The 14,461-nt window shown below is 51.4% G+C and overlaps 1 protein-coding gene across 1 annotated transcript in view; it reads right to left on the bottom strand.

Annotated features, from left to right (window-relative positions):
• LOC117464596 (double C2-like domain-containing protein alpha) overlaps positions 1–14,461 on the bottom strand; it is a 66,644-nt gene that overhangs the window by 12,963 nt on the left and 39,220 nt on the right.

The following is a 14,461-nucleotide window of genomic DNA, read 5'->3' as shown; positions in this document are numbered from 1 at the left end:
GACGGAACATCTGCTCACTGCGAGGGTCAGAGAGAGGGAGAGACCGGAACGTCTACTCACTGCGAGGATCGAGAGAGAGAGAGAGACCGGAGCGTTTGCTCACTACGAGGGTCGAGAGAGAGACCGGAACGTCTGCTCACTGCGAGGGTCGAGAGAGAGAGACCGGAGCGTTTGCTCACTACGAGGGTCGAGAGAGAGAGAGACCGGAACGTCTGCTCACTGCGAGGGTCGAGAGAGAGAGAGACCGGAACGTCTACTCACTGCGAGGGTCGAGAGAGAGAGACCGGAGCGTCTGCTCACTGCGAGGGTCGAGAGAGAGAGACCGGAGCGTTTGCTCACTGCGAGGGTCAGAGAGAGAGACCGGAACGTCTGCTCACTGCGAGGGTCGAGAGAGAGAGACCGGAGCGTTTGCTCACTGCGAGGGTCGAGAGAGAGAGACAGGAGCTTTTGCTCACTGCGAGGGTTGAGAGAGAGAGACCGGAGCGTCTGCTCACTGCGAGGGTCGAGAGAGAGAGACCGGAACGTCTGCTCACTGCGAGGGTCAGAGAGAGAGAGACCGGAACGTCTGCTCACTGCGAGGGTCGAGAGAGAGAGACCGGAGCGTTTGCTCACTGCGAGGGTCGAGAGAGAGAGACAGGAGCGTTTGCTCACTGCGAGGGTCGAGAGAGAGAGAGACCGGAGCGTCTGCTCACTGCGAGGGTCGAGAGAGAGAGAGACCGGAACGTCTGCTCACTGCGAGGGTCGAGAGAGAGAGAGACCGGAGCGTCTTACTCACTGCGAGGGTCGAGAGAGAGAGAGACCGGAGCGTCTGCTCACTACGAGGGTCGAGAGAGAGACCGGAGCGTCTGCTCACTGCGAGGGTCGAGAGAGAGAGACCGGAGCGTTTGCTCACTGCGAGGGTCGAGAGAGAGAGAGACCGGAACGTCTGCTCACTGCGAGGGTCGAGAGAGAGAGAGACCGGAACGTCTGCTCACTGCGAGGGTCGAGAGAGAGAGAGACCGGAGCGTCTGCTCACTGCGAGGGTCAGAGAGAGAGAGACCGGAACGTTTGCTCACTGCGAGGGTCGAGAGAGAGAGACCGTAGCGTCTGCTCACTGCGAGGGTCAGAGAGAGGGAGACCGGAACGTCTACTCACTGCGAGGGTCGAGAGAGAGAGAGAGACCGGAGCGTTTGCTCACTACGAGGGTCGAGAGAGAGACCGGAACGTCTGCTCACTGCGAGGGTCGAGAGAGAGAGACCGGAGCGTTTGCTCACTACGAGGGTCGAGAGAGAGAGAGACCGGAGCGTCTGCTCACTGCGAGGGTCGAGAGAGAGAGAGACCGGAGCGTCTGCTCACTGCGAGGGTCGAGAGAGAGAGACCGGAGCGTCTGCTCACTGCGAGGGTCGAGAGAGAGAGACCGGACTGGTCTGCTCACTGCGAGGGTCAGAGAGAGAGAGAGACCGGAGCGTCTTGCTCACTGCGAGGATCGAGAGAGAGAGAGACCGGAGCGTTTGCTCACTGCGAGGGTCGAGAGAGAGAGAGACCGGAACGTCTGCTCACTGCGAGGGTCGAGAGAGAGAGAGACCGGAGCGTCTGCTCACTGCGAGGGTCGAGAGAGAGAGAGAGACCGGAGCGTTTGCTCACTACGAGGGTCGAGAGAGAGGGAGACCGGAACGTCTGCTCACTGCGAGGGTCGAGAGAGAGAGACCGGAGCGTCTTGCTCACTGCGAGGGTCGAGAGAGAGAGAGACCGGAACGTCTGCTCACTGCGAGGGTCGAGAGAGAGAGAGACCGGAACGTCTGCTCACTGCGAGGGTCGAGAGAGAGAGACCGGAGCGTTTGCTCACTGCGAGGGTCGAGAGAGAGAGACCGGAGCGTCTGCTCACTACGAGGGTCGAGAGAGATAGAGACCGGAGCGTTTACTCACTGCGTGGGTCGAGAGAGAGAGACCGGTGCGTCTGCTCACTGCGAGGGTCGAGAGAGAGAGAGCGGAGCGTCTGCTCTCTGCGAGGGTCGAGAGAGAGAGAGACCGGAGCGTCTGCTCACTGCGAGGGTCGAGAGAGAGAGACCGGAGCGTCTGCTCACTGCGAGGGTCGAGAGAGAGAGACCGGAGCGTCTGCTCACTGCGAGGGTCGAGAGAGAGAGAGACCGGAGCGTCTGCTCACTGCGAGGGTCGAGAGAGAGAGGACCGGAGCGTCTGCTCACTGCGAGGGTCGAGAGAGAGAGAGGACCGGAGCGTCTGCTCACTGCGAGGGTCGAGAGAGAGAGGACCGGAAGCGTCTGCTCACTGCGAGGGTCGAGAGAGAGAGAGAGCCGGAGCGTCTGCTCACTGCGAGGGTCGAGAGAGGAGAGACCGGAACGTCCTGCTCACTGCGAGGGTCGAGAGAGAGAGACCGGAGCGTCTGCTCATGCGAGGGTCGAGAGAGAGAGAGACCGGAAGCGTCTGCTCACTGCGAGGGTCAGAGAGAGAGAGACCGGAACGTCTGCTCACTGCGAGGGTCGAGCGAGAGAGAGAGACGGAACGTCTGCTCACTGCGAGGGTCAGAGAGAGAGAGACCGGAACGTCTGCTCACTGCGAGGGTCGAGAGAGAGAGAGACCGGAACGTCTGCTCACTGCGAGGGTCGAGAGAGAGAGAGACCGTAGCGTCTGCTCACCTGCGAGGTCGAGAGAGAGAGAGAGACCGGAACGTTCTGCTCACTGCGAGGGTCGAGAGAGAGAGACCGGACGTCTGCTCACTGCGAGGGTCGAGAGAGAGAGAGGAGACCGGAGCGTCTTGCTCACTCGAGGGTCGAGAGAGAGAGAGAGACCGGAACGTCTGCTCACTGCGAGGGTCGAGAGAGAGAGACCGGAGCGTCTGCTCACTGCGAGGGTCGAGAGAGAGAGACCGGAGCGTCTGCTCACTGCGAGGGTCGAGAGAGAGAGAGACCGGAGCGTCTGCTCACTGCGAGGGTCGAGAGAGAGAGACCGGAACGTCTGCTCACTGCGAGGGTCGAGAGAGAGAGAGAGCGGAGCGTCTGCTCGCTGCGAGGGTCGAGAGAGACCGGAACGTCTGCTCACTGCGAGGGTCGAGAGAGAGGGAGACATGAGCGTCTGCTCACTGCGAGGGTCAGAGAGAGAGAGACCGGAACGTCTGCTCACTGCGAGGGTCGAGAGAGAGAGACCGGAACGTCTGCTCACTGCGAGGGTCGAGAGAGAGAGAGACCGGAAGCGTTTGCTCACTGCGAGGGTCAGAGAGAGAGAGACCGGAACGGTCTGCTCACTGCGAGGGTCGAGAGAGAGAGACCGTAGCGTCTGCTCACTGCGAGGGTCAGAGAGAGGGAGACCGGAACGTCTACTCACTGCGAGGGATCGAGAGAGAGAGAGAGACCGGAGCGTTTGCTCACTACGAGGGTCGAGAGAGAGACCGGAACGTCTGCTCACTGCGAGGGTCGAGAGAGAGAGACCGGAGCGTTTGCTCACTACGAGGGTCGAGAGAGAGAGAGACCGGAACGTTCTGCTCACTGCGAGGGTCGAGAGAGAGAGAGACCGGAGCGTCTGCTCACTGCGAGGGTCGAGAGAGAGAGACCGGAGCGTCTGCTCACTGCGAGGGTCGAGAGAGAGAGACCGGAACGTCTGCTCACTGCGAGGGTCGAGAGAGAGAGACCGGAGCGTCTTGCTCACTGCGAGGGTCGAGAGAGAGAGAGACCGGAGCGTTGCTCACTGCGAGGGTCGAGAGAGGAGAGACCGGAGCGTCTGCTCACTGCGAGGGTCGAGAGAGAGAGACCGGAGCGTTTGCTCACTGCGAGGGTCGAGAGAGAGAGAGACCGGAACGTCTGCTCACTGCGAGGGTCGAGAGAGAGAGACCGGAACGTCTGCTCACTGCGAGGGTCGAGAGAGAGAGAGACCGGAACGTCTGCTCACTGCGAGGGTCGAGAGAGAGAGAGACCGGAGCGTCTGCTCACTGCGAGGGTCGAGAGAGAGAGAGACCGGAGCGTCTGCTCACTGCGAGGGTCGAGAGAGAGAGAGACCGGAGCGTTTGCTCACTGCGAGGGTCGAGAGAGAGAGAGACCGGAGCGTCTGCTCACTGCGAGGGTCGAGAGAGAGAGACCGGAACGTCTGCTCACTGCGAGGGTCAGAGAGAGAGAGAGACCGGAGCGTTTGCTCACTGCGAGGGTCGAGAGAGAGAGACCGGAGCGTCTGCTCACTGCGAGGGTCGAGAGAGAGAGAGACCGGAGCGTTTGCTCACTGCGAGGGTCGAGAGAGTGGAGACCGGAACGTCTGCTCACTGCGAGGGTCGAGAGAGAGAGAGACGGAGCGTTCTGCTCACTGCGAGGGTCGAGAGAGAGAGACCGGAACGTCTGCTCACTGCGAGGGTCGAGAGAGAGAGACCGGAACGTCTGCTCACTGCGAGGGTCGAGAGAGAGAGACCGGAGCGTCTGCTCACTACGAGGGTCGAGAGAGATAGAGACCGGAGCGTTTACTCACTGCGTGGGTCGAGAGAGAGAGACCGGTGCGTCTGCTCACTGCGAGGGTCGAGAGAGAGAGACCGGAGCGTCTGCTCTCTGCGAGGGTCGAGAGAGGGAGAGACCGGAACGTCTGCTCACTGCGAGGGTCGAGAGAGAGAGAGACCGGAGCGTCTGCTCACTGCGAGGGTCAGAGAGAGAGACCGGAGCGTCTGCTCACTGCGAGGGTCGAGAGAGAGAGACCGGAGTGTCTGCTCACTGCGAGGGTCGAGAGAGAGAGAGACCGGAGCGTCTGCCCTCTGCGAGGGTTGTTAGAGATGTATAGGGATTACTAGTCCGCTTTTTCAAATCTCCGCGCGTCCCTAAACAAGCTGATATCTTACAGGAAGGAATCCAGAGCATACAATTAACCGTTAACAATAATCTACTTTAATGGTAATATGACAATGCAATACAAATCAATACAGTACAAATTCAATACAGTTATCTTTGGGATCCCACGTTTACCTGATACTCACGTGAGCCAGCCGGAGGAAAGAGAGCGAGCACACAGTGTGGTTCCTGTGTTTAATACATCGCTAACAATGGGAGGAGTTATCGATCCTCCCTTCCAGACCTCCGTGATTGGCTGCCACATATCACCAACACCTCACTTCTTAAGTTTCCCAATCACAGTGGCTTTAGCTTATTATCTCCTAGATCTGAGTTCGACTGTAAGTCAACTCCTCACCCTTCCCCCTTCTTCCTTTGTCCTCAAAAACCACATGTTAACAGGCCCCCAAATCCAGCTCACAGTTTTTTCACACATCATTTTTTCCCATTTTAAGCTCTATTCATAGTTACTAACATGACTAACATACAACTATTTCCTTACAATTCCCCCTTTTTATCTCTTTTTCAAGAGATAAAACTTACACAAGGCATTTTTTGAAACATAAACTATTGTCACTCCTCTCCACGGTTTTCATCTCTCAACATTATATTTAGAGCCCTTTTCTTTAAACATTTGGAAACAGCCCCCTTCATAGCAATTTTCTTATGGCAGAATGAGAGAGAGAGATCAAAACATGTCAAAAAACTGCGTCCTGTCTGCTGAGTCGCCATACTCGTCCTCGAGACACAGGCAACAGTGTCAGGAGGGGGAGAAGCAGCTTTTTCCCTCAATGGTGGAACGGATTAGTCTGACACATAATGAGCGATGCACGGCCCACAACAACACCCATATGATAGTCTTTGTCCATGGATACAACTCGAATGGTTTCATCAGACCTCTCTGAGGGCAGGATGGGCTGGTTACACGCAGCACATTTAGGCACCAGGACCCTGGTGGTAGTCTTTTCAGACAGTAGATTTTATTCTCAGTGTCCACAGTGAAGGGCAATCCGTCCAGGCTCTCGTTGCAGATGACGCAGCGGATACAACTGGGGCAGTACTGACTTCCCCAGGGCCTGCAGGATCATGTCCATGATCAGATGTCCACATGCGTTTGCTACTTGTCTGCAGGACTGCTGGAACCCAGAGTACAGAAAGTCCTCTTCACAGAAAACCTCCTGCGTCATAGTAGACCGCCTTCCCTCTCAGCCTTCGACTACAGGCGCTGCAGGTGAAGCAGCTGTCATGGTAGAGGCTGCCCATAGCTTGGCAGGCCTGGCTGGCTCCATACACCGTCTTGTTGCACTTAACACACATTCCTGTTTCAGCGGAGAGTGGAGTCCCCTGTGTCGTCCTGGCTTCTTCTTTCGTATAACGTTATAGTCCAAACTCGGTGTCGTGTAGCAATGCCCGCATCTTCTGGTCCTAGGTCGAAGAGGCTGGCTTCCGAGGGTGGTCTATATAAGGGGCAGATGGTGATTATATGGACAGCGGTCTGCTCAGGGTCACCGCACTCGCATGCCGCACTGTTCGCCAAGCCCCACGTCTTCATCGAGGTTTTAAAGCGACCGACCCCAGTTCGTAGACGGTTTAGAGTGGTCCACTGCCGGCGCGGTAGGTCGTCTCCTCCAATGGTGCCATCTCCTGGGTCCCAGATGTAACGGTGGATTCGGGAGGGCCCGGCTGACACCCACTCCTGCTTCCAAGCTGCTGCCAACCATGCATCTCTGGAGATGTCCTCAGAGGTGGAGTTGAGCATCTCTTGAGCTGCTATGTTGTAGGGGTGGCGGGACTTGAGTCTGTTTGGAGGTGCTGGAGTTATTGTGGTGTTGTGCAGGATGTGCCAGTCATACTTTTGTGCCTTCCTGGCCAGGGCGAGGGTGGCAGCCTCCCGTCGGAGGCCGGCCGGTGCTATTCCCGCGAGGACTGGCAAGAGGGACACAGGGGTAGGCTTTAAGCATCCAGTTATTATTCTGAGGGAGGTATTGATAGCCACGTCGACCTTTTTCGCATGAGGGCTTCTGCTCCAGACTGGGGCGCAGTATTCCGCTGCAGAGAAGACCAGGGCTTGAGTGGATATTCGCAGTGTCTTAGCGGAGGCTCCCCAGGTTGTTCCAGCGAGGCGGCGGATCAGCGCGACCCTGGATGTCACCTTGGCCTTGACTTCTTCCAGGTGTTTATTAAAGGACAATGTCCGATCCAGACGCACTCCAAGATACTTCGGGGCTTGCTGGACCTCCAGACATTTGTTGTCAACGCGCACCTCAAGTTCCCTCTTGGCTTCTCTGGTGCTAAGGTGGTATGCCGCTGCGACTGTTTTCCCGACGCTGAGCTGTAGGCGCCACCTTCGGAGGTATGCTACTAGTGTGCCCATGTCTTCGTTAAGACCCTCTTCCATCGCCTTCCACGTTGGTCGGCTCAGCATGATGGCAAGATCGTCTGCGTAGCCATACTTCTGGATGTTGTATCAGGTAGGTCGTGGATGTAAATATTGAACAGCATCGGCGAGAGAACAGACCCCTGCGGTACCCCGTTCTTCAGTCTTCTGAGCCTACTGCACTGGCCATTGCTGGTCTGGAGGATAAAGCTACGGTTGGAAAGAGTCTCCATGATGAACTTCACCATGTGGCGGTCCGGTATTGTCCTCAGCAGCTTCAGGTGGAGTCCCCGGAGCCACACAGTGTCATATGCAGCAGTCAGATCCAAAATACACTACCCCAGCTTTCTCATTGGCCTGGAAGCTGTCCTTGATGTCCTGGCAGAGTAGTGTTACCTGGTCTGCTGTTGATCTTCCACGACGGAAACCAGCTTGTTCCCGTGGGAGCTGGGAGTCCACCACTGGCTCGATGCGGCTATGGATCATCCTCTCCAAGATCTTAAATGGGACACAGAGCAACGAGATTGGTCTGTATGACTTGGGGTCTTCTGCAGATTTATTTGGCTTTGGCAGAGCTATGACAGAGGCACGGTGCCAAGTCTTTGGGAGCTTTAATCTCTGGTAGCATGATGTGTAGAAAGCACAGAGCCAGCCAGATGTTGTTGAGCTCTGGTGGATGACGAACTCCGGGTGGATGTTGTCACGGCCAGGGGATTTTCCTGGCTTGAGCTTGCTCATGGCCTCACTGAGTTCCTCTGCTGTGAATTCTCCCGAGAGGTTGGAATCGAAACTGGCCGCTCCTGAGATGCAAGACACCTCACGCGATGTCAGTCGGGCAAAGGCTTTGTCAGCATCCGGGAAGCGGTCCTGGCTTGCCGTGTCTTTGTCCCCTCTGATCCGCTGACGGCGGCTTCTGGGCTGCCTGCTAGAGAGATGTCTTCCTTCTCCTCCGGCTTGCTGATTGCGGCTTCCGAGTCGCTGCTGAATAGATGTCCTCCCGATCTTCCTTCCCCGATCTTCCTTCTCCGGTCCGATGATGATGCCTCCCGGGACGACTGCTGGATGGATGTCCTCGAGGTCCTTCTCCTCCAATCTGCTGATGACAGCATCCGAGTCAACCTCCATGACGAGAGCCAGATCCGTCCTGATGTCGTCTAGGGTCCTCGCAGGTGTTTTCCCCCGCCGCATACTGGCTCCCGTGGTACCAGTTGTCCCCCTTTCCTTGTAGGCGGACGGCATGGGATGTCCTCTGGGTCACTCGGTCGGGGCCGGAGAGCCTGGGGTTGACAGTCAGCCTCCTGCGTCTTGGGTCCCCCTTTTGGCGTCAACAACCTGTGTGGAGAAATCTGATACAAATCCCTCAAGCCTACGCTCCGGGCTCTGGGGCCCTCGGCTGTTTGACCACCAGTGCGTGGCCACTTGGAGCATGTTGGTGGGGTGTCTTAAAACAACAGACGTCTGTGAACAGGTTTTCTAAATTAATTGTGCGGCTTCAGAATCTTAATACTTGGACTGTGCCAACTAAATAAGAACCCCAACATCTTTAGGTAAACTAAATAACATATTTCAATAGCTCTGAATTTCTGACAAGCGTCTGTGTTTATTTTTAAATGAAATCCTTGAGATCCCATAAAATCTAAATATGATTTGAACTGCTAATGTTTCTGGTAAAGAAACACACTAATCTTATGGATTCAAAAACAACCAAAATCACAATACTAACAAAGTGAATGGCTTCCTGGTGATACTGCTTTTACCCGTCAGTTCTTAGATATTATCCCGAGGTCAGCTTCTTCAGTATTCCATTCTGGACTTACATCTCTCCCAGCAGCCCCTTGCCACTGATTCTTTATCTGTGTTACCTGCTATAATTCAATCAATATTAGAGACATGTCAACATTCATCAAACAGCCTCTTATCCCCAGATATGGAGCAGGTCAATTCTAAAACTGTCAATCAATGGTCAGATTGAACAATGGAGTTGGAGTAGCCGGTTCCTTTCAGTCCCTAAATGAAAAATGTACATTGTGAAGTTTACACTCCCCCTTTTTTACACATTATCTCATGTGTAAACAAAATCCTGTATGGGAAGAAAACCTTCAGGTCATAATGGATTATAAGACAATACCAAACATTTTTCCCAAAGGTACATCCATCATTTTCCACAGTAAACACTCCAGTAAGTGTTTCTCTCCATCTTTCAGTCCTAAAAGAAACAGAATCTTCATGTTTTAGTTTGAGCTTCACATTCTGCAAAACGGCCACCTCCTGTGGGAGTGAAATATCATCAAGCAGATTAGATACGGTTTCCCCTTTTGTGCAATGTTAGGAAACCTCTCATTTCACACATTATTATCACACAAAAATAATGTGTTAGTCCAAAACATGCTCGATTAGTCATCGTTTTAAATCATGTAGTTGCACTGATCAGGTGCAGACATACACTCACTCACACTTCACACTGTCAGGTTGTAAAGTCAGGTTTGGTCAGGTACACCTCAGAGTCAGTCATTGACAGTGCCTTCCCAAGTTACCCTGTCGGTCAGGGTTAAAGGTCAGTTGGTCTCAGTCCTTTTGGCCATGTGTCGTGCTCTGCAGAGACTCCGATCTTCCAGCACAGGCCAGCATCCTCCGTCTATAAAAATCTGTATATATGGAATGCCATCATTTATTAATTCACAATTACAACTATAATGTTCAAGATATCTCTAACTTTTCATTGGAACGCGGTTTCCCAAATTCCCTGAAAAGTGTTAGCCAACAAATGTCACTTCCTTATTGTACTACTACTATTACTGCAATTCATTTACACCTATTAGTATTAAAATGACTAATAGATCTATTTCAGAAACTTGTGTACATCACTATCTTGTGTCAAAACATTACTAGGATCTGTAAAGGTCTGCTATGTATTCCATAACTCATTCTATCATTTATCTTCAATTCTGGTGCACTTAAAGAACAATGTTACCCTCTTTAACAGTGCGTGGAACTCTGGGTGTCCGAACATGCAACAATTACTCCCTATTTCATCAAGGATTTAAAAACAGAAGTCATTTCGCATGTCCATCCGAAAGCCCTCCTATGGTAATAACTATGCCACAATGGTGAAACCAGTACCTCAAATTGAAATACTATATTTTGTTTAGAACCAGCTTTCCCTTCAACATGACCTATATAATAAATATTTGTCTGATCTTATAGAGCTGTTACTAAAACTCTCCCTTTGAACTGATCAATACTGTAACAAATTAAAACACTACCAAATTCACACACAATAAAAAGTCCAGTGCATACTTCCTTCATGCCCCCCCCTTTTCCTATCAGTGTGTTTTAGAATGATTTTCCACTTCACTTTAATAGTTCTCCTTTCTTTTCCGCTATTTTTTATTTACCAATTGACTAATTTATGGTCAATACATCTTCTTATCTTCACTTATTTATCAAGTCAATTCAAGTTCTTTACAATACATTAGTAGATACCTTGTGAAGTATTCACAATAACTAATCCCCTCTAGGATATGAAATCCATTCATCTTTACGCAGATACTATTTCCTTATTTACTTTTGTTCATGATAACAATGGTATAACAACCACACGTTTTACCCATAGCTAGTTTCTATAACAAGATTATTATGTGTGACATAATAATCAGATGTCTTGTTTGCTAACCAAGAATATTAAACTTTAATCTTTTCAGCATTCCAGACCATTATATAAACAAGCAGCCTCCCATCTAAACACTAAGCATTAAGGTTTCTACACCACCACCAACTGGGAAACTCTTGCACAATTATGCTGTAAAATCATTGCATCATTCCTCCAGAACAATCTGAGACAAGCATGTCTCAAGATCTTGTCATAATGAGCACAGTCAGTGATGCAGCTGTAGTCAGTGGCAGGGTCCCCAAAAAAGCTAGGACCGGCCCTGGTCAGTGGGCTCCAAGGAAACTCTCCCTGGCTTTGAGATGAGGGAAGGAATCACTTGGCAGACACACTTGTCCTCTGTACGGCAGAAATCCCCCAAAACCGCAGTACCTCTTCACACCACTGTTGCCTTGACAACGAGGCACAAGCATAATGTCTAAATCAAATGAGCCAGACAGGAAACCCCCTTTAACCACTTTTGCTTATTCTATTCTTTTTGAAATTGTTTATCTAAGTTGTGTTACAAGCAGGTTAGATCTGTAATGAATTAAAATCAATATTTAAGGACGTGATATAAGTTAAATATATTGTTAAGCTAATTACTGTTTTATTGTGAAGGCATCTCTGGCGAACAGCGGCCTTTGGCTTTTATTTTGAAAGGCCGTTCCGGAACAGTGAGTTCGATTTCTAGAAACACGGCAAGTTAACAATCGTTCTAATGCATTAACTAAAGTCGTGAAAGAGACAAGGAGGGGGAAGGCGTGTGGAAGCAAGCAATGAACTGAAAATGCCACCAATCCTCTGTTTTAACGTGATGGCGCACATTGAAAACCGAAGCGGGCCTAAGCACCCCTGTCATATAAACATTACTGACAAACGTTCAAAAACCCTTCTGCTTATCACTTAGGCTACTACTTTTTGTTTTATTCATAACCTAAAAATACAATTGTGATGAATAGCTTGCTCTTGTACCATTACATTTACCAACATAAAACAAGGTCTTTACTAATCAACAATGACAACCTACAGACAGCTTATTTATTTAAATATACAAGCCTTTTCTTTAGCTCCCTGTTTGATTCCACTTAAAATCAATCTCTTAATCTGTTCCCGTTGCTCCCGGTAACTCCCTGGAATTTCAGAATTTTCTTAACCATTCTGACGTTCCATATTCACTTCGCTTTTATTTATCTGACTTAATTAATATGTGTTCACTTGTATTAATATACTGGGCTATTGTCGTCGTTAACGTGCTTCCCCCTTTCAGCCACTAGATGGCAGCAGCAGAGCACAAATGAGCTTCACTCTTCTGAGCGATTGTCTGATTTCCACAGACAATCGCTCACACAGGTTATTTAGGTAAAAATCACACAGATTTATTCCCCGTACAGTTTGTCCAGCTTGATAATGTGATGTGTATTTCAACAGACAAGCAAACCTTGAACGGTGCTTCAACACTCATAAGGAATGTGACCATTCCATGGGGTCTAAAAACCCAGGTTTTAGCGAGCCCTTTATCACACGTTTGCTTTCCAAATACATTTTTACAGACAAGGGAAACGAGAGCCGGTGACGTTTGCGTTCTCTCCCAGGAATTGAACATATAGCAGACCGCTGGCACTTAGCTATTGGCCTGAGTCTGCTATTTAACCCCAGTTTTAAACGGTGACCCGATCTGAAATATCGGGTTTCCAGGTTTTGTCGTGCAGGAATTTCACCTCGCAACCCACAAACTGCATCGTTTCCACGCCACTCAGGAATAAACTACCTGAGGTCCACGCCAAACCGCTTTACCTTTCGTTACGCAGGACTTTCTGTCTACCTTGCGATCAACGTTCACGTGTTTTATATAACTTTCCTAACATAGTAAAATATGTATTGTATATTCCATTTAAACTTCAAAAACACTGAAACGCCTACAGACAATCCTAAAGTTTTTTACCTTATTTGTAGTTGCAGGGCTCTGCTTGATTGTCTGAGATGTCTAAAAGTGTTTGTTCCCGACCCATTGCGGTCGTCTGGACCCCTCCACAGCTCTGTTTTTCTGGCACGTCGGATCACCATTTGTTAGAGATGTGTATGGATAACTAGTCCACATTTTCAAATCTCCGCACGTCCCTAAACAAGCTGATATCTTACAGGAAGGAATCCAGAGCATACAATTAACCGTTAACAATAATCTACTTTAATGGTAATATGACAATGCAATACAATCAATACAATACAAATTCAATACAGTTATCTTTGGGATCCCACATTTACCTGATACTCACGTGAGCCAGCCAGAGGAAAGAGAGAAAGCACACAGCGTGGTTCCCGTGTTTAATACATCGCTAACAATGGGAGGAGTTATCTGATCCTCCCTTCCAGACCTCCGTGATTGGCTGCCCAAATATCACCAACACCTCACTTCTTAAGTTTCCCAATCACAGTGGCTTTAGCTTTATTATCTCCTAGATCTGAGTTGACTGTAAGTCAACTCCTCACCTTCCCCCTTCTTCCTTTGTCCTCAAAAACCACATGTTAACAGGCCCCAAATCCAGCTCACAGTTTTTTCACAAATCATTTCCCCATTTTAAGCTTATTCATAGTTTACTAACATGAATACATACAAATATTTCCTTACAGGGTCGAGAGAGAGAGAGACCAGAACGTCTACTCACTGCGAGGGTCGAGAGAGAGAGACCAGAGCGTCTGCTCACTGCGAGGGTCAGAGAGAGAGAGAGAGAGTGGAGCGTCTGCTCTCTGCGAGGGTCGAGAGAGAGAGACCGGAGCATCTGCTCACTGCGAGGGTCGGAGAGAGAGATCGGAACGTCTGCTCACTGCGAGGGTCGAGAGAGGGAACCGGAGCGTTGCTCGCTGCGAGGGTCGGAGAGAGAGAGACCGGAGCGTCTGCTCACTGCGAGGGTCAGAGAGAGAGAGACCGGAACGTGTGCTCACTGCGAGGGTCGGAGAGAGAGAGACCGGAGCGTCTGCTCACTGCGAGGGTCGAGAGAGGGAGACCGGAGCGTCTGCTCACTGTGTGAGGCGCTGTTGCTACGGGGTTAGCTGCTAGAGGAGGAAGGTAAGCGGAAGCTGGGTTGCTGTGGATTGCTGAAGGTAGGAAAGAAGAAGGGATGGAGGGATGAAGGGATGTATCTGCAAGAGGATTTTCGTGAAGCCTGTGAGCAGGTACAGAGGGCAATACGACCTGGCCCCCACCAGGGGGTGCTGGGGAGTCGGGCTGTGTCCGTGGAGGAGGACGGCGGCCTGTGACGTCACGACCCGTGGTGCGCGTGCCACGCGGTGGTTGGCTCTGGAGCAGGAAGAGCTGTGTGTGTCGTTGCTCTTGCCGTTGTGCTGCTGTAGGCTTTGTAGAGATTGAACAGTCTAGCCTTGTTGTCGTTTCGGCGAAAGTGGATGCCGTTTTCTCTCAGGAAACGTTGGAGTTGAGTGACCTGTCCACCTCCGTAGTTCGGGCTCCGTTTCGGAGCGCGGCTCCGTCCGAGAGGCGTGTCGCGTGGGCCGCTGCGAGTGGCTGGGGGCTGCTAATGAGGCAGGCGTGGTGGGGAGATTGGAGCTGGCTGTGCCTGTTGTGGCCCCGGTTGTTTGCCCTCGCTGGCGGAGTAGACGAAGCCTGGGACCTGTCTGGAGTTGAAGGTG

This window comes from Pseudochaenichthys georgianus, chromosome 19 (assembly GCF_902827115.2).
Source record: "Pseudochaenichthys georgianus chromosome 19, fPseGeo1.2, whole genome shotgun sequence".
NCBI lineage: Eukaryota > Metazoa > Chordata > Actinopteri > Perciformes > Channichthyidae > Pseudochaenichthys > Pseudochaenichthys georgianus.
This window is presented reverse-complemented; position numbering and strand designations above follow the sequence as displayed.